The sequence below is a fragment of the Marmota marmota genome, unplaced genomic scaffold (assembly GCF_001458135.2).
Source record: "Marmota marmota marmota unplaced genomic scaffold, marMar, whole genome shotgun sequence".
Classification (NCBI taxonomy): domain Eukaryota; kingdom Metazoa; phylum Chordata; class Mammalia; order Rodentia; family Sciuridae; genus Marmota; species Marmota marmota.
The window spans coordinates 2748528-2772390 of record NW_026000327.1 but is presented as its reverse complement, the minus strand read 5'-3'; the positions used below and the strand labels follow the sequence as shown (position 1 = coordinate 2772390).

The 23863-nt window shown below is 43.9% G+C and overlaps 1 protein-coding gene across 1 annotated transcript in view; it reads right to left on the bottom strand.

Annotated features, from left to right (window-relative positions):
• Positions 1–23863, bottom strand: part of Nlgn4x (neuroligin 4 X-linked) — a 187762-nt gene that overhangs the window by 147020 nt on the left and 16879 nt on the right. Inside the window, exons 2-3 of the mRNA XM_048797403.1 lie at positions 16633–16800; positions 13748–13835 (exon numbers count right to left, since the gene is read on the bottom strand). The gene's annotated coding sequence lies outside the window, so the exon portion shown is untranslated. The remainder of the gene's footprint in view (positions 1–13747; positions 13836–16632; positions 16801–23863) is intronic.

Below are 23863 nucleotides of genomic sequence, written 5' to 3'. Positions count from 1 at the left end.
AAAGAAGGAGATGCAGGTTTTTATGACACCAACCAACTGCCTATTGCAATGGTCTCAGCCCTCAAAGGTACATTACCCTACATAAAGGGACCTCGATGGGCAACCCAGTGACATCGACGGGCAGTGTCAAGCTACCCAACCCTGTGTAAGTTTGCATGGCTTCCTACAAGGTCCCTGGGCAAAGAACTGGCTGCAGTTGGCCGGTCTGCAGAAAAATGGGCACTTCTAAGCCCCTCCTTCCACCTTCCCGTCTTCCATACTGGAAATGCTACTCTAAAAATAGCTCTGATGGAGCCCTTTTGGCAAGCACACCCTCGCCCAGTGCGTCTTGCAGCATAATTTTGCTAAGTGCAAAACTTGGGACGTGGGCTCTCTCTCCCAGTGCACCTTCTGTTTTACGATTCAAGAACAGTAGGTTCTGCCCTTTGGTAGGATGGGATCCCACACAAGCCATGCATGACCCTTAGCCCTCGGCAAATATATATACACATTTTTCCATGAGGAATCCCGAGCAGACCAGTTTCTGGACACCTTGAGTTCTCGGCGTTATCCAAGGTCTGTTTGTTTAAAAAACTAACAGGAAAGAATGCAAATTCGATTTTTGAACAAAACGGAGCCTCGTGTTTGTACCAAAATTGCTCAACATTTTGGCACATTATGGTTTCAGGGCTTATAGATTCATGTTGCCCTATTTTCCACCTTATTTCCTGCCCAATGTCCTGTATCTGCTCCTTCCCAAGGAAGGTCAGCAGGCAACCCCCAGGCTCGGATTTACAAGACTCTAGTGGGAAGCTCCAAAACAGTGAGCCAAAATAAATCTTCCTCCCTGTCTAGGGTGTTCTTGTCAAGGATTTTAGCCACGGTGACGAGAAGCTGACGAACCAACCACCCTGACTCTCATATACCCTTGATGGAAGCCATAGACACTTGGATTCATCTCCTCCAACGTGGCCAGGGAATCCAGAAGTCCCTTTTCCCGAAGCTGGCCATATAGTTTAACAGTCTTACGGTTCCACCCAACTTTGTGTGTGGAGCTGATCATAAGGGGATCCTCCAACCCGCCTAGTTTGAATGAAGGTCATTGAAGACCCTATTGAAGGTCATTGAAACTGAAGGTCATTGAAATTGAAGGTCATTGAAATCCTATGGATTTTGGTGTCTGTTTCTCTTATGGACCAGCCTATTGGGAAGCTTAAGAGGGCATAGGGGCCGTCCCCTTTCTCCCTACATGTGACCCAGAGGAAAGAAGGTTCAGATGGCAACAGACCCTGATGTGGGGGGATCACACTGGGTCATCTGGGTGACTCCAATGGTATCACAAAAGTCCCTGGAAATGAAAGATGAAATACTACATGTCCATCTAAAGTAAAATATATGCATTTGTATTATATATATTTTTATGGGACCCTGCAGCAAATTCTCTCAGGACCCCCAGCTGGAGGAAGCGGGTGGTCTCTTCACTGAGCAAGAAGCCGATTCCAAAATGGTAGCCATACCCCGAATCCAGAGAGCGGTCCCTTGCAGAGGACAGAAGGTGGAGAAGCAGCCGGGCTGTTACCAACTCCTGGGGCGGTGGCATGAGGTCCCCGTCTTGTCCTCCCTCCCCCTTTCTTTATTTCCTTCTTGGTCCCTGTCCCCTGATTGCATATGGTTCCTTGGTCCAGCTGTTAGTGGACACCTGCTCAAATTAACGTCCAGCCCCAAGGAGGTCTCCATCAATTCACTGGATTTAGCTGGAGACCATTCAATGTGAGCCCTTAACCAATTGGTCCCCCTTTGGTAGCTGTGGAACTTCAAAGAGGTTAAGGGAGAACAAAGGGGCTAAGGGAATGACCCTGAAGACAATGCCAACCGACCAAAGCTTCCTCAAGAAATAGCTCCAAAATGCAAATTCAACACCCTGGGATTCAATGCACGAGAGTTGGTTGCAGTTTGCTGTCCGTGAAGGCACATTTTTGCTCTTCATATATAAATAAACCAGCCACCGAATTTGGGTAAGACAAAGAAATCGGCTCTGCCTCTCCTTAAAAGAGAGAGCGATCAGACCTTGCAATCAACCCCAGTTCAGCAATTCCTCCCGTGACCTGCCCAAGGTCCAAACAGCCTACAGCGTTTTTTTAAAACAGAAAATGTAAACTTTCTTTTCTGGATGTTGTCTTCAAAGCATTTGTCTTCAGTATCTCCCCAGAGCCGAGGCAGATCTAGCAGCACCCACTTATCCGTCTGTGTCTACAACGATGCTCTTCATTTTTCCGGAGGTGAAAGGAAAGCATTCTTCATGGAGGGGAGAATATTGCATTAAGGAGCATCGAGATGCTGCTGCTGTTTCTCTAAATGACAGCAACCATCCATCTCTGGGCTCAAGATGGGACGGAATTCTCCCTGTCCCTGGGAATCAGTGGCTAGTACCATGAAGGGCACTGAGGGCTCTGGGAACACTCGACTTGTCTTGGGGGTGTTTAAACGTTTCATGAGATGCTACAAAGAGCCCTTGAGCATTTAGTGCCTTCTTCAGAAATCCCTGATCCTACCGTTAGGCACAGACTCACACGCTACCCAACAGGAATGCAAGACCACGAGGTATTAACCACCTGTTAACTGTAGCCATGATCTCGACTATTGCCGTGTTATTTAAAAATTAATCCAATAAATAATTGGTGCAGGGAGCACAGTGAATAGATAGGCCCCCTGCTCACGTTAATATCAGGCAGTTTCTATACCCAGGAGATTTTTTTTCCCGTCTGTTACGTAATTAAGACATTTAAGTGAATTTGACTGATTTTCAGAGATAGGGTCTTGGAGAAGTGATTAGGGTTAGTTAAGGTCATCAGGGTGCAGCCGCATGATAGCATCTGGTGGTTTTAAAAGGACAAGAGCCAGGCGCAGTGGCGCACCAGTCATCCTAGTGGCCCAGGAGGCTGAGGCAGGAGGACCGTGAGTTCAAAGCCAGCCTCATCCATAGGGAGGCCGTAAGCAACTCAGGGAGACCCTGTCTCTAAATAAAATGCAAAATAAGGCTGGGGACGGGGCTCAGGGGTCAAGGGCCCCTGAGTTCAAGTCCTGGTGAAGAAGAAGAAGAAGGAGAAGGAGAAGGAGAAGGAGAAGGAGAAGAAGAAGGACCAGAAGAGAGACACACACAGGTACACATGTTCCCTGCCTCTCCCCACGTCAGGATCCTGGGAACACTTGTCTGTTCAGAAGGACATCACCAGGAAGCCCTTGATATTGGTCTCAATCAGCTTTGCATCTCTGTGGCCAAAATATCTGGGAAGCACAACCTGAAGGAGGAAAGATTTATTTTGGCTCATGCTTCCAGAGGATCCAGACAGCTGGTGGCTCCATGGTACCAATATGGTGGAAGAGTGTGGAGAAGGAAAGCAGCTCAGTTCATGAAGTGATGCAGAGGAAAACAGGGAGATGAGGAAGAAGAAAAGTCCTTCCAGGGGATACCCCAGATGACCTAGTTCCTGCAACGAGGTCCCAGCTTCCAGAAGTTCATTCAACCATAAATGGATTAATTCATCAAGTGGATTAATTCACCAAGTGGATTAATCCACTGATGAGGTCAGAGCCCTCATGACATAATCATTGCTCAAAATCTCATCTTGGAGCCTTGTTCCACTGGGCACCATGGTTTCAACACATGAGCTTTGGGGACATTCCAGATCCAAACCATAAGGACATTGGAATTCCAAGTGAGTCCAAATAATCCTCTTTTTGTTTTGAATTCATTCAGGCTGTTGTATGGTGCTATTACAACCAAGAAAAAAAAAACTGATATATTTATCATGGAGGTGTTCTCCTGAATAAGGAATTGTCTCTATAATCCCCCGAGTCACTAAATTCTACCTGACACGTGACCCTCGGCTGTGCATGGAGTCCTGAAGAGCTCAGTGGCTGGAAGAAAGGTCAGCTAAGAGACAGGGGGCGGCATTCACAGAGACAGGGACTTTGAGACTGAGCATTGCTGGTTCTAGAAGACCCTGTGGTTCGACCCACCTCCTAGAGAGCATAGAGACACAGAGAGAGCCATGCATAAGCTAGAAAAGGAAGCCCTGGGACCTGCCATCCAAGGCGTCATCTGTATTCACATGGGTGACTCTTCCAGACTCAAGGACCACCATGAACTGAGGGTGGGATGGACATCGCAGGGGAGATGGAACAAGCAAGAAGGAAGAGGAGAGAGGATTCAACTGAAGGTCACCCACCCCCTGGAGAGATCCACTAAATGCACTTTGTGGAAGACACCTGGGGAAAGAGCACGTACCACTCGGTGAATGAATTTGCAACGCATCAGTCCAATAATATTGAAATTGCTTCCCCAAATCATGCAAACCCAGGAACAAATTACTTCAATTCCCTCTTAAGGAATCGTCGCAGCCAATTGGTTCCACTACAGAAAATCAAGATGGCGCCTCTGCCGAGAATGACTACAAGTATCGTCTGCTCATTTGGCAAGTTGATAAGGTTGCCTTGAATGTATCATTGAATGTTTCAGATTCTGGTTGGATATTCCAGCAGTCACTACGGTTTCAGTGCTATTTCTCCTCTTTTAAAACGTTTGAAATAAATAATTAAATGGTTGGTGCCACATCATTTCAGAGACATGTTCCTGTTTATTTATTTAGTATTATTATTTTGGGGGTACTGGGGGTGGAACCCAGAGATACTCTAACACTGAATCATATTCCCAGCTCTTTTTACTTTTTATTTTGAGACAGAGTCTAGTGAAGTTTGATGAGGCTGACCTCAAACTTGTAATCCTCCTGCCTCAGCCTCCCAAATTGCTGGGATTACAGGTGTGTGCCACTATACTTGGCTTCAGAGAACTATTCTAAGACTTAACCAAAGAAATCATAGAGAATGCCAAGGCGTGGTCAAACCAGAGGATGAGTTCTGTGGTTGCACAGAATATAATGTGCTTTTTAAATATAATGTGCTTTTTCTAAGCATGAAATTACCATCAAGAATTATTTGCTTCAGCTTGGTACTCAATTTTATTTTGAGCCATATACAGATGGTATTTCCTACTTAAAATGGGTTTCTGAGGACACTACCCCATTGTTAAGTGGAGACGCATCTGTACCTGGTTTAAACATTGAAAAGTGTAGCCTATGACATCATATCCGAAGAATTAAATTAGTTGAGATTTTTAATTGGCCAGATTTTATTTGTTAACCTTTTCCCAAGAATGGCATAATCTGGAAAAAGCCAATCAATTACCCCTAAAGACAAGTGAAAGACTAAGCATTCCCCAACGAAGGTTTGCATTTTCTAAATAATAGAAAATGCAGCAGCTAAAATTGTAGTCCGCTCAGAAGAGTTAAGTACAGAGAAGTCAATGCTAAATAGCGTAATATTCATTTGTGCACATACGGGACCAGGACAAAGGTGGCAAGAGAGGTCTCAGACTCAGTTCCCAACTGCTCCAAATCACCTCCAGAAACATGCCCTAAAATATTGCACTGCGGTTCTTCTCCAACCAGATTCCCAACATTCAATGAAGAAAATTTCCTGTGAGCATACAATGAAGGCAAACAGAAACATAAGTAACACAAGTCAACATTATTCTATTTCCCCTCCTAATGGGAAAGACCCTCAGAAGGATTTTTCTGAACAAGATGAAAGGACTCCACTCATGTGGTTGGTCATCTCTGAATGAAAACGCAGAACAGCTTCAGGCACAAAATGGCGCCATGCCCCTGGTGGACAAAACAGGTATTGCCCAGGCTCATTCTATTCCCTGCTCAGCTGGATACAGGTTAGGGAATTAGTGCAAGGTCACTAACTCAATGTGAGCTGCTCCGCCAGGACATGGACTTCATGGCAAATTGTCCCCAAGTGGAACGTGTTCTACTTCCTCTTAAATGATTGAGTTGAGGTCAACTGGCCTTCACCAACACATTCAGAGAAAATCTCCTACATGGACTGCCCTATGGTACCGAGTGACAGCATGAATGTTCTGTATCAAAATTTCCAACCCCCTAAAAAAAGAAAACAGCAAAGGTTCCCCTAAGGGAAAGAGGGACCCCCATTCCAGGAAGAATAAATGCATGTTTTCCAGGTAGATAACCCTACAATGTGCTTCAGCAAAGTCCTAATGGTGTCATTCCCCATGACCCCACAATACTTAGGATGGTGTGTTTTCCAGACTCATTGTGGAGAGTGAAGAAAGAAAGGAAGACTTTTAGGTAATTGATCCTCAGTCATCTGTATCTAAAATATATTTAGTTAATATTTACAAACGGTCCACCGCACACCAGGTGAGACATCGAACCACACACCAGGCAAAGAGAAAACCACCTGGTTCCCCATTGATACTAATTATCCTCTTCGGGGACACCTGCTGAGTCAGAATCACCTCTCTCCAACTCTCACAAAGAAAGGGAATGAGGGAACCCCTGTGATTTTTAACTGTGCGACATCTGCTTCATTAAACGGTTCAGCAAAACACAATAAAAAATCCCAGTGACTGCTTCTGCTTCATCACGGATGGATCCCTTCTTCTGCATCATGAACCAAAGGTATTGGAGCAAGAAGAAAAGATTCAAGATGGCGTCCCATGACCAATCTGCTTGATAATGAACCCCACGTTTCTTCTGCATCATGAAACAAAGGTATTGGAGCAAGAAGAAAAGATCCAAGATGGTGCCCCATGAGCTCTAGAGTAGAGGAATCAATAGATTTCACTGTGAATAATATTGACTCTATACTAAAACTGACTTTTAATAATTCATGCATAGATGCATTAGTCTCTGAACCCAAGAGGTTCACCGCGATCCGGCTTCACACCCACAGAAAGATCCAAGCGTGCCAGAAAGTATGGATTGGCCAACATTTCTGTAAACAGTCAATGATAAACATCTTGGGCTGGGGAAATCATTTGGTCTTTACGGAAGCTTTTCAACTCTGGGACTATGGTGACAGAGAGACACAGAGGAAGACACCAATGAGAGAGTATGGTTGGTTTCTTAAAAAAAATAAAATTTGTTTGCAAAAGCTGGGTTGCCAATCAGGCCACATTTGGCTTATCCTGTATATGTACAGGGACATTAGCATTTATTCAAAGCCAAATTCATTTTTCTCCTCCAGCGATCAAACAAAATTACCTTATGCATAAATGACTTATAAAAAGTGCAAGATGATTCATTTAACGAGATACACCCATTTATTAAATTTCCGTTCTCATATGGACCCCTTGGCCTGAGGACGGGGGCGGGTGGGGACCCACACCATAAAAAGCATTTTATTTTATTTGCAAAAATACAAAAGACACAAGACATCAGTTGTACTTACTAACTGGATTACCATGAGCTCAAGATAGATGGTTTTAATACAGACCATGGGCAGCAATATTAGCATTTGCTACACATTTACACCTAATTGAATCTTTGGGTGGGGTGGGGGGGAAGCTCATAAGATTTATATTAATTATAGAGCATCTTTGTCAATATTTTGCTCCTCCAAAGGAGGAACAACAGTTTTTTTTTTTTCAATCAAAATGAGAAAAAAAAATACCAGATTTAACCCCATCTTGTTCAGTCAAAGCTACCTACAGATTTTCCTTTTAAGTGTTTAGGTCTAATAAAGTTTATTATTCAAAGGTAGTAATGATCATAATTATAAGAATAAAGGAAAATGAAAGGGAAATTGGCTTTCTGCATGGGATGAAAATACATATCAACAATCAGCTACTAAATGCATCTCCCATTCTGTGTCCTCCCAGATGCAAGATATCTGAGGAGACTAGCAGACAGGAAGTGACATCATTGGTGGGAAGGGCTGAAAAAAACAGTGCACATAGGAAGTGACCTCATTAATGGGAAGGACTGAAAAAAACAGAGCACATAGGAAGTGACCTCATTAATGGGAAGGACTGAAGAAAACAGAACACATAGGAAGTGACCTCATTAGTAGGAGGGGCTAAAAAACAGGGCAGATAGGAAGTGACCGCATTAGTGGGAGGGGCTAGGAACAAAGCCAAGTCTCCCCTTAAGGAGAGTCACCCCCTTGAGAAGGATGGTCTTCCTTTCCCTCCATCCTGTACACAGCATCCCAAGGTCCTGACCCCCAGAGGCATGGGTTTGAGGAATCCAGGGACCTCCATCCTGGGCCTCCTCTGCTCTGGCAGAAGTCCTGTGTCCGCCATCTTCCTTCTGGGATTTTGTGAGAAATGGTCCCTGAGGAGCAGACAGACCCAAAGGATTGGTTTTTCAGGACTTTTGACCTCAGGATCATCAACCAAGGGACATGAAACTCTCCTTCGTGGTAGCCAAATAAACAATGGCCACATGAGCTTTCATTTCAGTGCAATAAACAATGAGAAATAGTGGGAGGAAATGCTTTGAAGAATGAATGGAATAATATATTTGTTTTCTCTTTTCACTTCATCAGTATCTTTTTTACTATCTCAGAGTGTCCTTCCCATTTATTTGGCAAACATTTTTCAGCTTTCACGTGTGGGACTGCTATCCTCATGGGGTGTCAGTAAAGGAAAGAGAAAAAGGATCACGTATCGACCTCAGGGTGCCTCCATCCAGCCTCTGCGGTTTATATAAAAAAGATTAAATGTTGAAGTTTTTGTAATTGTGCACATTTTTTTTCTGTGTGTGCAGAGCTAGGGATAGACCCCAGACCCTGCACCTACTGTGCAGCCTGTGCGCTCCATGCCTGAGCTCCACCCCAGCTCCTGATAGTCACACCTTTAAAAAATCCCCATCCGGTGCTAACCTTAAAAGGTAAATATGAAAACTTCACTTTAGCTGAAAAGCTATGTTCAACTTGTCTTTGTATTTCCAAGAAAACAAAATACTCTTATTAATTCCAACAGGCTCCACAGCTAGGAAAAGAGAAAACATTTTTTTTGTTCAATTCTTGGAATTTATGTGTTTTTCTCCCACTAAGTGGAGGGGATTTATCACCAGAACCAGACAGATATTTCAAGCACAATTTATCCCGATTTCTTCGTTGGAAATGTCCTTCATATCTTAGATGCCTTTGTGGTAGCATTTGAATACCGTCAAATTTTTATTCAGTCGCTGGATTCCAAACAACTCAAGGGTCCCTGTGTCAGACTGATTTGCACAGCTACATTAAATCACAAACGGTTTAGTAAACGATGACATTGGGTAATATGTGTGCAACTAAGTGCACTATAAAGGATCTCAACATGCAAATTGGCTGGTCTCAGAAGTGCCTTATCCCCAGAATCCTCCACATCAGCACACATGATGCTCCATATAATACTGGACGTCCTCTCTCCTGGGACACCCTTGGATTCCCTGACTTAGAAATGGAAGCTAGGTTTCAGGAACACCAGGAAGGGATGTTTTTTCCTGACCATCAATTTTGAATCTGACCATGTTATCACTGCAATAAAATTAATCCTAACATAAGATCACGGTTGTGGTTTGGATATGAAGTTGCCCCTGAAAGGCTCCAGTGTCAGACAAAGCTAGAAAGTTTAGAGGTGAAATGATCGGGTTATGAGAGGTGTAACCTGATAGTGGATTAATCCACTTGGATGGACTCACTGGGTGGTGGCTGCAGCAGGTGGGGTGTGGCTGGAGGAGGGGGTCCCTGGGCTGTGCCTTGGGGGTCTCTGTCCTGTCCCTGGTGAGCAGTGCTCTCTCTGCTCCCTGGTGCCCTGTCCTGAGCTGCTCTCCTCCTCCAGGCCCTGCCGCCATGTTGTTCTGCTCCCCTTGGGCCAGAGCCATGGAGTCGGCCAACCATGGACTGAACCTCGGACACCATGAGCCCCAGATGAATGTCTCCTCCTCTAAGATGTTCTTATCAGGTCTTTTGTTCACAGCAATGAAAAAAATGAGTAAAATATTCCAAACTATTAATCTTAAAAGGTAAATTCCAAGACTATTCCAAACTACCATAGAAACCCAGGGAAAATTGACTCCCTAAACAGTGATTATGAAATCAGAACGTGTTTGGTCGACTGTACATAGAAAATTTTATTAAAATGGCATAAGTTGAATTTTTCAAGAATTCATAGAGTCAATTATTTGTAACTCTCAGGCCATTTTTGTTCTGATTTTGTAACTCCTGCTTTTTCACATTACAAGGGAGTGAATTCAGAAACTCTTTAGGATCTAGACAAATCGGAAAACTAGTCATGGAAATTCAGCCACTTGGGAGCAGACTTTGTATACATGGATGTCCTCACCCACAGGTGCATGCATTTTTCTGCTACACGCTATACATTATAGAGTGGATCCCCCTTGATTGAGCACCAGTGGCTTTAAAAGAAGAGAGGGAGAGAGAGAGATCAGAAGATGCAGATTCATGCCTTCTCCCTACTCCGTGCTCCTCCTGTGCAATTTGATGCTGTGAACCATCTGGACACCGCTGAACGGGAGTTATTCTAACTAAACAGCCAGGGAGTTTTCGCCGCTTACTGAAAGAGGTTCTTAAGATTGCTGCACACGGCTGGTCAGACTGCAAATTGGTGCAGCCACTCTGGAAATCAGGATGGAGATTTCCTCTGAAAGCTGGGAATGGATCCACCATTGGACCCAGCTATCCCACTCCTTGGTTTATACCCAATGGACTTAAAATCAGCACACAATAGGGTCACAGCCACATCCATGTTTATAGCAGCTCAATTCACAATAGCTAGACCACGAACCCAACCTAGGTTTCCCTCGATAGATGAATGGATAAAGAACATGCGGTATACATACTCAATGGAATATTACTCGGCCTTAAAGAAGAGTGAAGTGATGGAATTTGCAGGTAAATGGGTGGAGCTGGAGAATATCAGGCTAAATGAAATACGCCAATCCCACAAAACCAAAGGCTGAATGTTGTCTCTACTATGCAGATGCTAATTCACAATAAAGCAGGGAGGCACTAGGGAAGAATAGCGTTATCTTAGATTAGGTGGAGGGAAGTGATGGGAGGGGAGGGGAGGGGACGTGGGGATAGGAAAGATAATAGAATGAAACAGACATTGTTACTGTATGCACATGTGTGACTGCAGGACCAATGTGATCCTGCAAAACGCACACTTTCTTTTTCTTTTTTTTTTTTTTTTACAAAAAGATTGTGAGGCAAGAACACATCATTTATCACTGGCTGTCCATCTAGCTGTGCTGTCCATCCACTGGCTGTCCATCTGGACCCATTCCTAACCAAAGCTCACCTCAGAATGTCACAACAGCCTCCCCACAGCACAGCCCTAAGGTGAGACACCGTCACAGTGGAGACAATCTTCTCTGCTGCCCTCGACTGTGCACTTTATGTGATGTTCCTTTGGGTCTCAGAGTAGGAGCCATGGCACGAGGAGCTGTGGCTCACCCATGGACAGAGCCCCTTTCTCCACCTACGGCTACCATTTTCCCTTCTATGGGGGCAGCCTGATTCCATCAAGACAGTGGAATTCCTAGGATGTGTCATATGATGTGTGACTGACTCTCTATATAGCCATATGTATATATTCTGATGAGAATGTCTATGTTCATGGGATTCTCATTTAAATACCTTTGATAAAATTTATAAAAATGTGTACAAAATACACACACACAAAAAAAACAGATGATGAATCATCTTGTCAACTAAGAAAAATAATTTCCACATTGGACGTCTCCATTTTGACAGGTATGTTTTAGTTGTAGCCTAAAAATTGATGAGAAAATTGGCCAGAAACCCATATTTAAGCAACACAGTCATAGATGCTGCCTGTGTAGGGTGGGAGTTGGCAGCTGAACCATGAAAATCCGTGAGTACTGATTTGGGAATAGATTGAAACATAACATGATCCTTTCAAATATTTGAGTTTGGGGAAAAGAGTCCAGAATTTGAATCATGAAATGTTTCTACTACGGATGGCTAACAAGAGTACGCCATAAACATTTCCTACCCATCTCTCTTTGCTTGGGTTCTATCCTGTTTGCAGTTTTCTAGATCATGTAAAGGATCTCGAGGTCTGAGTGGACCTCAGCCTGCATCAGAAACATGTGTCTGACATTCTGGATCCCTCTGAAATGGCAACAAATGAATAGGGTAGAATGAGAGAGAGTGGGCCCAGTTCAAATGGCCCAAGGACTCTTCGGTTCTCAGATAACCAGAGGTGTTTATGCTACAACAGGTGAGCAGAGGGAGGAAGGATGAACTTCCAAGAGATCTGCACCAACAGGACAGAGCAGAGTCACTCATTGGTGCCTTGTATGACAGAGAGGCACTCTGCATGTGGCTCTTTGGGGAGAAGAAGTCATACTAGGGAATTCCAAATTGTCCTTATGGACACTCCAAATGAACTGGTCATGGTTTACCATTACTGTCAAGAACTCAACTAGGTTTCCAAAGCAGTTGCCCCCAAACGAGTCTGATTTCACCAGGCGGATAATGCACGGACGGAGTTCAGTCAGCAGGGCTCAGAGACTTCCAGGGTTTTGCTTTGTGGCTGTCTCTCAATGCACCCTTCCCGTGGTGGGAAAGAACTGTGCACAACTTGCACACCGCCCACTGAGAGAATGGCTTGAAGAAAAGATGACCAGCCAGGAAAGCACTGTAGGGACTCATTTGCAGGGAGCAGAGTGGGATAAAAGAAGCTAAGGACCCTAAAAGACGTGCCTCTCTGAGGATTTCTGTGGGATTCAAGTGAAATGCATGCGTACACTTTCAGCCAGCAGATTCATCTGTAAGACCTGCCATATGCAATTATGGAGTACCCAGTGTTTCCTGTCGACACAGTCCTCATAGCCTGCACACGTCCTCCTGAACACACTCGACCGTCTCTAGATGACTTATAATAATGCTATTAAAAATGCCACGTAAATATCATCACCCTGTATCACTTCAGGAATAATGACCAACCGTGGATACGTGTTCAGATGAACGCAATTTTATCAGATATTTTTGATCTGAGCTTGGATGCGTCACCTGGAGCAGAAACGTTGGATACAAAGGGTCCAATGTATTTTAATTCAGATCAGGCATTTTCCGCACTAGTGATAATTTCCCGCTCACACCGATATGATAGAATTCTTCAAGCCTCGTTCCCCTTCCCTGGAAAACTTGGGCGTCATAGAAACATGAGCACAGGCACGGGGCACAGCATTTTCAATTCTTAGAAGGCAACAGGTTAGGTATCCAATTATCTCCTCTTGTCAAGAAAAGAAAATGAAAACATTAAAAAAATAATAAATACCCAAGGTCAAGGTCACACTCTGGAAATGCTCCTCCCAACCTGCAGCCTAAAGACTCTTTGAGGACATCTCTCCCTGATGTCAGAGCCATGGAGGACCCAAGGGTTACAAGGAGACTGACCAAATGCAGGGGCTCAAGATTGAGTGGCCTGATTACTGGAGTTTCTAGTGTCCCCCAGGTGTGGCCGATTATCCTGGGACAACATCCATCCTGAGGGACAGTTTTCTCCTTTAGAAGAGGTAGAGATCTGATGTCCAACCCCAACCCAGACCTGAATCCTTCAGGCGATCCTCTAGACAGATCCCAATCCCATCCTCCTGGAAATTACATTGGGACAGGACTGCAATCTTCTATCTGAGCACCAATCCAATGGGTAAAGGAAGACCCAAGAGAAGAATGGAAGTTGTCAATGTTACAGTAAAAAAAGCACTCAACTCTCTGGCCTCAGCTCCATGCAGAAACCTGTCCACAGTCAATCCAAAAAAGCCCACAGCCCAGATGGACACTGGTTCTCCAGCCCCACAGGGTAGCCAGCACCATGGTGGCCGCCATCTTGGATTGGCCAATACGTATTGTGAATACTCACCATGACACTGTCCTTCAGCCCGGGTGCCTTTCAAAATGCCTTCATGGAAGGCTACTTGATGATCTTTTCCATGTCAGCACATTTCTCCCTAAAAAAAATAAAAGAGAAACATATTTCACCACTCCATGATTGCTTCAAAGCCGATATGCTGTTCCTTGTGAATTTTCTTAGGGTTTGCTGAAGAGGGACTAGCTGGTCATTCTGGACTGGGACCTCAGTCCATCAAGGAACTTGAGAGAGGACAGAGCCATGCCTACTTTGTGGTCTTTGCTGCACAATATTGGGACACACGCGCAGATTGCAAACACAACTTGAAGTCATTGCCACACAAGTGGCTCACCGTCACAATTTGGGCACTGTGAACGCATTCTTTAGAATATACCGTATATCTATGTTGTTTCCAGCCACTTTGAATGAGGAACTCATCATCTTCAGAAAACTAGCGAGAAGAGCCAATCCAATCCCAAGCCCTCACACATCCCCTGGTCTGATCCTGGACGGCAGAGAGGTCTCCCTAGGGTGGTGGATGGGAACATGCCCACTCGCACACGGTCCCGCCCTCTGCAATCCATGGCACTGAAAATGCTGTCTGTTTGTCCAGCATCTGTCCCACAACTGTTGAGCACTTTCCTGGCCATCTCACCGGGGAATCTTCTCTGCACAGAGGATGCTTTTGCAATCCTAAAACCTTCTATGTCTAAACAGAGAATCCTAACAAGGATCTTGGAGTTTTCAAAATATCAAGCGACCTTTTCATCTAAATAAATATAAGAGCATTCTTAATATCTCTAGAAATTGCTTCTACCTCCATTTTATCAGATCAGAGATCCCACCTCTGTTCCTAACCACAGGATGGTGTTAAACTCCAAGTTATCAAGTTAAAAAAAATGCCATATGGGTATTTCAGAAAAGTTCTATAAAAATTAGTGTGAGTTGGTTGGGTGCAGAGGCACATGCCGGAAATCCCAGCGACTTGGGAGTCTGAGGCAGGAGGATCACAAGTGTGAGGCCAGCCTCATCAGTTTCACAAGGCTCTCAACCATTTGACATGACGGTGACTCAGACTGAGAAATAAACAAGGGCCGGGGATGGATCTCACTGATAGAGTAGCCCTGGTTCAATCTCAAGGACCAAAAAGGAAAGGAAAAAAAAAATGAGATTGGGCATGATTTGTGTCGGATGGATGAAAGCCTTAATTATTGTTTTAGGCTTGACTTTCTATTTCTTGGCATGCTTGATTTTGCTTCTAGCTTGGCCTAAGTACCCACGTTGGCTGGAAATGAAAACCACATTGGTGTGTGTGTCTCTTCTACTTTCAGATGGAATATTGCAAAAATTAAAACAAAATGTGCTCATTACAGCTTGGTGTCTAGCTGCACAGTCTACATAGACTCCATAGAAAGAACCGTGTTCTTGCACACGAGTTCTCTCTGGAAGGATTAACCTCAAAGCGTTCTCCCTGCACAACAGGAAATCTTCCACCTCTCCTACCTCAATCCCTCTCCATTGCTCATCAGGTTATTAGGCTATTCTCACTGCAATTGGGTCTCATTTCCCTGATACATGAGCTCAAGTACTTCCTAAATACATGTGCATTTTTTTTTCATTTTTAGTTGACACATAATAATTGCACATATTTGTGAGGTACACTGTGCTATTTTGTTACATGTATACAGTTTTAAATAGTCCAATCTGGTAATTAGTCTACAAAACCTCCTATATTTATTATTTCCTAAAGATGAGAACATTCAAAATCCTCTGTTGTGGTTTGTTTCTTCTTAAAGGATAATTCTTTGTGGGATTTCAGGGGTTGAATATGAAATGCACCCCATAATCCATGTATTGAACATTGGTCCCCAGTCTCTGGTGCTATGCAGAGATGGTGGAACCTTTAAGGGGCGGAGCCTAGTGAAAGGATGTTAGGTCATTGGGGGTGTGGCCTAGAAGGGCATTGTGGGATGCCGGCCCTTCCCTCCACGGCCCTCTTTCCTTTTCCTCTTCTTCTCTCTCTCTTTCCTGTCCACCACAAGATAAGTAGCTGTCTCTACCACACACTCTCCACCATGATGTTCCACAACAAAAAAGAACCAAACAATGGTGCCAAGTGGTTAGCGACTGAAATCCCTGAAACCATGAATGAAAAGAACCCTCTTGTCCTTTTAAGTTGACTGTGTCGGGTATTTTGTCACAGCAACGGAAAACTGACTCACACATTCAATCTTCCAGAATGATTTCTATGTGTGGGGAAAACCCCAAACACCAGAGTCAGAGAATTTCTTCTTTGTCCTCATAGGTCTGACACTTGGGTGCTAAGTGTTCACGTCAACACTCCTTCATTCAAACAGTGTCACCTTCCTTTTGGTCTGCTACATGATTCAGGATGGAACACGCCGTGGCATTATACCATAAATACTGATTTTTTTTTTTTTGAGCTAAGTTGTTAGACTCCGTTAACAAAATGTTCCAAAGGCTGAAAGATAAATTCTCTAGATAAAAAGACTTGTGGATTTTATTAAGCCATTTGGACTTGATAGCCTATTGTAGAACCCCCAGAGACAGATAGATTTGACCATATAATCGCTTACCTAAAAGTGCACATGAAATCGCACTTTCCAATCTCTTGTTTTCACACCAAATCCGTACTTTACCACACACATCCCATTTGCAATGTATTTAATAACAAAAAGCTTTGGATCTATGCGCACAAGCACGCTCTCAATCCAGCCTGCATCGTGTGCCATTGCACAACATTGTGCACTCGAGGGAGAAGGTGGAATTAATCCAATATTTACAAACTACGAATACATCAGCCAGTGTGACCGTCAGACGGTCCACAGATTCTCATGGCGTGTCCACATACGGGGAATGACCACGGTGGTACCCACCTGCAGAGGACCTTCACAGGTGGAGGCCAGCGATGACGTGTTCCACCTACGATAAGGTTTCAAATAAGCCTCTCCATATAATTTCATCTTGACAGCCCCAGCATGCGGGATTCACGGAGATGTGCACAGCCATTCCAACTCGCCCCCAGGAGCTGGTTAGGAAGACTCCTAGGACAGAGAGAGAAAGAAAAAAAATCAGTATTTTCACGCAGGAGGACATGCATATAAAGGGGACTTTTCATATAACCCTACGGGTGCACCGTCCCTTATCCAAAATGTTGAGTATCTGCGTGCTTCCGGTTGCCTGGACTCTGTTTTAGGAAAATGGACATATACATCCTGAGATATCTTGGATTTGAGACATGCATCCGAAACCAAAATCAATTCATGTTCTCTGTGCACCTTCTACAGAAACCTGAAAGTTAATTTCAGGTAATATCTGCAATGATTTTGTGCATGAAATGGAGATTCTTGGTGTGCAATTATCCACTTGTGAAGTCGAGTCAGAGCTCAACGTTTTTGCATTCTGTAGCCTCTAAGATTTTGGATATTTGCAGTGGGATATTAAACCTAAAGGACGATTTTTGCCATGATGGTATTGAGCCTCCGATGTCACCCGTGACGGACACCTACGTGAAGTCTGCCTGTGCACATGCCATCACACACCTGCACACACTGATGCACACCCACCCACACAGACAGGGGGATGCAAGGTTCTTTATAAAATACAAACGATGCAAAGTGCAGAATCCTTGACCTTCTTCCGATGGGTCACATTCAGCAATCTAGACCTGGGCTAGAAGGACCCATGGAACAAAATTATTCTAGCACCATCTTTATCAAAATAGAAAAAATAAATAAATTTTTAAAAAACGTCGATGAAAATAAATTTGAGTAGAAAAGCACAGAAGCCCATCAGTTTGTGAGGAGGCTCCTTCCTAACACGTGCATGAAGTCAGCGACGTGGTGAAAGGTCCTTATGCATTTAAAATACCAAACAGAAAAATCAAAGGGTGGTAAGTCAGACACCATCTGGAGGCACTGAGAAATGAATCCCTGGGGATCCATACATTTCCAGTGGGTCCCGATGGTACCCAAACACCACCCTGAGGGTATCAACAAAGGTCCTGTGTCCCCTTAGGTGACAGGGGACACGCTGGTTCAATGATCAAAGGCGGCTTCTCCCCCGGTCTCTGTGGCTTGGCTGCATGGCTGAGAAAACAGATGGCTGAGTTTTTAACGGTCGTCCTTAGAGCACACGCTTTGATTTTTCTCGTTTTCTCAGTGACCATCTACGGAGCGTCTGGCGATTGCTACAGCGGAGGCCGGATGCCTCCCTTGGACCAGAGGAGAGGTGCCACATGCAGATGTTGCATTGAGGTCCACGGCTTCTGAGACCTCAAAACCAGAAGAGGGCGAGTCTAGCAGGAGAGAAAGGCAGGAGACGGGGCTGGGGACAGGTCAGGGGGCTCGCTGGGTGAAGACCAAGAGGTCAGAGAAAGCAAATGCGGCTCGTGGTTAGCACAGTGCAAAACTGTCCTAGGTGAAATATTCTCCATCAACAAGGAGAAATGGAAGATGGGTCAGAGATAAAAATGCAAGACCCCGGGGAATGTCAAATGCGTAGAAATAACTACTTGCCTCTCACAGCGACTTTACAAGCTTCACTTAGTTACTGTGCAAGCCTCCAGGAAGTAGAGTCCTCGATAGGAGGCTGAGGCAGGAGGATCACGAGTTCAAAGCCAGCCTCAGCCCAAGGGAGGCCCTGAGCAATTCAGTGAGACCCTCTCTCTAAATAAAATACAAAATAGGGCTGGGGACAGGGCTCAGGGGTCGAGGGCCCCTGAGTTCAATACTGGGTACCCATTATCCCCCCAAAAAATAAACAATTTGAATAATTCATGCAGAAGTTAGAGAAGAGTTTTTGAGAAATAGTGATTTGGTGAACTCAGGAAGTTGTGTCTAAATGTGTGACCATCAGGTTGGGACCAGGGGTAGGAAAAGGTGGAGGTTTGTTGATGATTTCTCAATGGCAAAGCAGCCTGATATTATCTATTATTTCAAAGGATGAAGGCAAGAATGGTTTTGAGGAATGACAGTCAAGAGCAGCCAAGGTCATCTGAAGGACAATGCCAAGAGAGCCTAAGAGATGCCACACAGATGTCGGAGGGAGGTGGAAAGTCACAAGTGGTCACATCAGGAGCAGAACAGAGAGAGTGGGTGTGAATCCAAGATGGCGGGCCCGGTGGAGAGGACACCATCTGTGAGAACTCAGTGTGCAGTGGACAGGGCGAGCCTGGCCCGGGAGGGGAGGAGGGTGCACTTGACTGTTGGACCCAACATAGAGAAAAGTCGGGACCAAGCTTTGTTGGACAGAGAAGGAGGAGGAGGAGGCCGGCACTGAGGTTGGAATGCAGGGTGCAGCCATCCTGGGGGACCGAGGAGGAGCAGAGGGTCACAGAAGCCAATTCCATGAGTAGAACCGAAGGAGACCAGAGGTGGGTGGGAGTCAAGGACCCAGAATGTCAGAAGTCTATGTGTAAACTATGCAGTGACACATTGATGCAAAATATGTGCACAACTAAAAAACCATCACGCGACTTTAATGAGTTTATAATACGATGGTAATTTTATCACCCATGATATATCATATATATACAATATGAGAAAAAATAATCCATATAAATAAAATAAAACATATTTAGTAGCAAATAGGTGTCTCTGTTTATGATATAAAACAAAAACTATATATTTTTAAATTTTTCAGTGATAAAAAATACATATATTTATAAACTTATATTCTCACATTAGTCTATATTTCTATGATTGCAAGTGAATATTTATATAGCATATATTTAAATACTATCAGTGTACATAATATATATTATATTTCAAGTAAATAAATAAGGACATACATAGCACTATGTAGTTACTTATATATATATTTATAATATGATTAATTTAAACTATATAATATATTTTATTATAATGTAATATAATATAATATAATATAAATTATATTAAACTACATAATATAAATTATTATAATATAATATAATATAAATTATATTAAACTATATAATATAAATTTATTATATTTATACTTATAAAGTATATACATGTATTTGTATGATAGTATATATTATATAAGGATATATTTATATTCCTATTTAAATATAATTATAAATATTCATATACTTACATAAGTATATATAACCATAAATATCCTGATTTATATTCATATACACATATAAGTACATATTTATATAGTTAGCAGTGTATATTTATGAACTTACATAAGTACATATTTATACACTTAGGCAAATATATTTATACGCTTAGAAGTATATATTTATACACTTAGAAGTATATATTTATACACTTAGAAGTATACATTTATACACTTAGAAGTACATATCTATACACTTATATATAAGGATATATTTACATACGTATATACAAGTGTATGAATATTTTACAATATCCATTCACATATTTTTATGTAGCCGTATTTATATAAGGATGTACATATTTCATGTATATAGATATATACAAATAGTATATTTCTTTATCTCTAAACAGTGGGAGGAATTAAATAATATAAAGTTACTTGGACATAGATGTATCTAAATTGCAATCTATATCTGAAGGCGAGGAAGTCCACGTTTCTCAGTAAGAGTTCCGAGTTCCTGTCCAAAAGGTTCTGGGCTGGGACGTGAATGTATTCTGACAAGGGTGACCAGAATGTATGGAGATGGCTTGGTTCTCGTCACCTGGCCACGTTCAGAAGACACACACGTTCAATTCTCAGAACAGGGAGGATTGAAAACCAGGAATCTCTCCAATTGGTCCAATTTCACAGCAGGTCCGAGGCTGACCTCCACGGCCTTCTGCACTCTTTCTGAACTTTGTAAACCTCACCCCAATTTCCCACAGATGTCCGCTGTCTTGGTGTCCAGCCAAGACGTTGCTCGGCAGCCTCTGAAGGGGACGCACCCTCCCCATTCCCAACCTGTCGGCCACAGCTGCATCCACGGCTGGACCTCCAACTCCATCCACCATGAGTTTCCTGCCTTCCATCTCAACGGGCGCCGCTACCTGCTGCCTCCCCATTCACCAACACTGAATGGATGAATTCATCAATTTTTCATCAACGAATGAATTCCTAAAAAGCCTTATGATGCTCTCCCACCTCTGGGTGCTTCACCATTGGGTTCCGCCATCTTGAATGATGTGATTTCCATTCCATCGGCCAACGTCAGCGTCATGCATCCAACACCCACCATATGCATCATTCAGCTCCACACCTGGTACCATCATGCATGTGCCCACTGCTTCTCCTTTGGACTTTGGGCAAGGTCCATCGGTCCCAAAGGCATAGCTAATAAGCCACCTCCTTTGGAAAGGCTCCGGAGATAGTCAGGCCCTCGGGGTGGGTCCCCGTGAGCACGTGGTCTGCAGATATTAAGTCTTGAAGGTCCATGGAAGTGGGTCAGCTCTGATGGGCTAGTGGCACGGTGGAAAAGTGAGCATGTGTCCCCTCCAAAATCATGTAAAAATTCGTTTTCTAGAAAGCCAACTGTGGCCAAAACCCCAATCCCTGGCCAAGGACCCCATCCATGAGACTCTACAACACCATCTTGAAACCACACCCCTGGATGCAACATCATGCAGAACCCTCAACGGTAGCCGCCCACCGTCCCCAGTCCTCATTTCCCAATGGACACAGAGGACATAACATGCTCCTGAAGTCTGTGTGTTTAGATTCCCAAGTCTTTGCAGGAGCTGCGTGTGTCCAGGAATGGCCAGACCTTGGTCTGGAATGCACAGAATCCTTGCACAAAGGAACAATCTGCCACCTCTAAGTGGCTTTAGTGTTTTGAATTAGGAGGCAGCCTTGGGAGGCTACAGCGGAATAAATATCACCCACACCGCCGATGAGTTTTACGATCATTGTTATTAATCTGTACATCCCTCTCCATCCATCGCACAGGGCAGAGGACCGATAAATATTCATGGATCGGTCATCTGAAAACATAAAGACGACCTATAAATCAATAAAGGAAACATGGCAAACGTTGAGATCCAGACGTGATTAAAGCCTCCTTCCCCCAAAGTCGGGACACAGCAGCAAACATTCATCGACAGTTTCTGGAAACACACTAAAGGATCCACATGCACAGCAGTTCTCAAAGGGTGATCCCTGGACCCGACCCATAGAAATGACTTCCCTCAGGCAAAGGAACTGAACAGAGACTTCACCAAAGAGCAAAGGTGAATGGTCCAAAAACATATGAAAAATATTCCACAACTCTAGCAATTAGAGAAATTTGTCAACAGACAAATGCATTAAAAAAGAAAAACTGTGGTACATATATACAATGGAATATTACTCAGCCTTAAAGAAGAATGAAATTATGGTATCTGCAGGTAAATGGATGGATGTGGAGGATAAGCAAAACAAAGCAATCCCCCCAAAACACAGGCTGAATATTTTCTGTGATATCTGGAAGATGCCAAAATTACCCTATAATGTGATGATCCTCATTTCCTCCTCTATGCCGCCATTTTGTTTCTCTATTTCAATTTCCCTCAACTCTCAGTTCTTGCTTCCTTTGTAACCGTCCCATGAGCCCTGACTTTAAAGCCACATCCCCTACTAGGATTTCTCATGTTCCTCCAGTGTCAGGCACATTGGCTGAGCCACATTGATGAAAGTCATGCTGTCACACACACATTGAGGACACTGGTTGAAAGTGACTTAATCCTACACAAGATCACGTACTGCATAAGGGAGCTGGCCACCCGGTGCCCATCAGGTAAGGCACCGCAGGCTGAATGTGTTCATCATTATGGCTGCATTTCAGAAAGTGCATCACACACCAGGAGACGTTCAAGAGAGTTGTATTGATCCACTTTAAAAGGGTTGAGTAATTTGATCATCGGTTGCTCTTAGAGTTTGGATATAAGGTGTCCCCATAAGCTCATGTGACACAGCGCAGGGATGTTCAGAGGGGAAATGATCAGATTATGAGAACTGTCATCCAATCAGTGGATTAATCCACTTGGTAGATTCATAATTTTAATGGACTCACTGGGTGGTGACTGCAGTAGGTGGGGTGTGGCTGGAGGAGGGGGTCCCTGGGCTGTGCCTTTGGGGTCTCTCTCCTGTCCCTGGTGAGCAGAGCTCTCTCTGCTCCCTGGTGCCCTGTCCTGAGCTGCTCTCCTCCTCCAGGCCCTGCCGCCATCTTGTTCTGCTCCCCTTGGGCCAGAGCCATGGAGTCGGCCACCAGGGACTGAACCTTGGACACCATGAGCCTTGTTTTATAGTTTACGGATATAAGTGGGTCAGTGTGTGATATTATTAGAAAAATGAGAAATTATACCCCAATGATGTAAATGTTTGAATTTCCAAGATCATTGTAATGTCATGTGTAGCTAAAAAAAAAAAATCAAATTAAAAAAAAAAATGGGAGACACCCCCCCCCACGTCCCCAGAAAGCACTCCCGACTGAGTGGGTGCCTCAGCACACCACAGTGAAGGTCCCCAGATCCTGATGCCTATGGACGAGGACCACCCCACACAACATGAAGCTCTGGGATCTCCACTCGCAAGTTGGATGTTTTCAAATAAAAATGAAATTATAAGCAAAATCCCGCAGGTGATGGTGTAGGGAACCAAGAGCCACAAGCTGGGTGTGTCATCTTCTCTCCAGATCCTGGAGGTTACAAGTCCAAGGTCAAGGTGTCAGTAAGAGCAGTCTCCCTAGGACAGCTCTAGGGGACCACCCTTCCTGGTATCCTTCACCTCCAAGTGGTGGCCGCCATCTTGGAATTTCCATTCTGGGGGACACATCACTGTGCTCACTGCCTACATAGCCACGGGACCATCTGCATTCTGCATGTGACTGTGTCAACACTGAGTGTCTTTTCTTAAAAGGTCAGTAGTCTCTGGGCACCATGGTGGGACACACCTGTCATCCCAGTGGCTTAGGAGGCTGAGGCCGGAGGATCGCGAGTTCAAAGCCAGCCTCAGCCAAAGGGAGGCCCTAAGCAACTCAGGGAGACCCTGTCTCTAAATAAACACGGTGTGGATTAATTGTTTACTAAATTGACTTTTCTTTTCCTCTTCCATTTAACAAGAGTCTAGCACTATTTTTTTTCTTTTTTAAAACTATTTATTGGTGAAGCAAAATGTGATTTCCAACCTTGTGCATCCATTGGCTTGAAC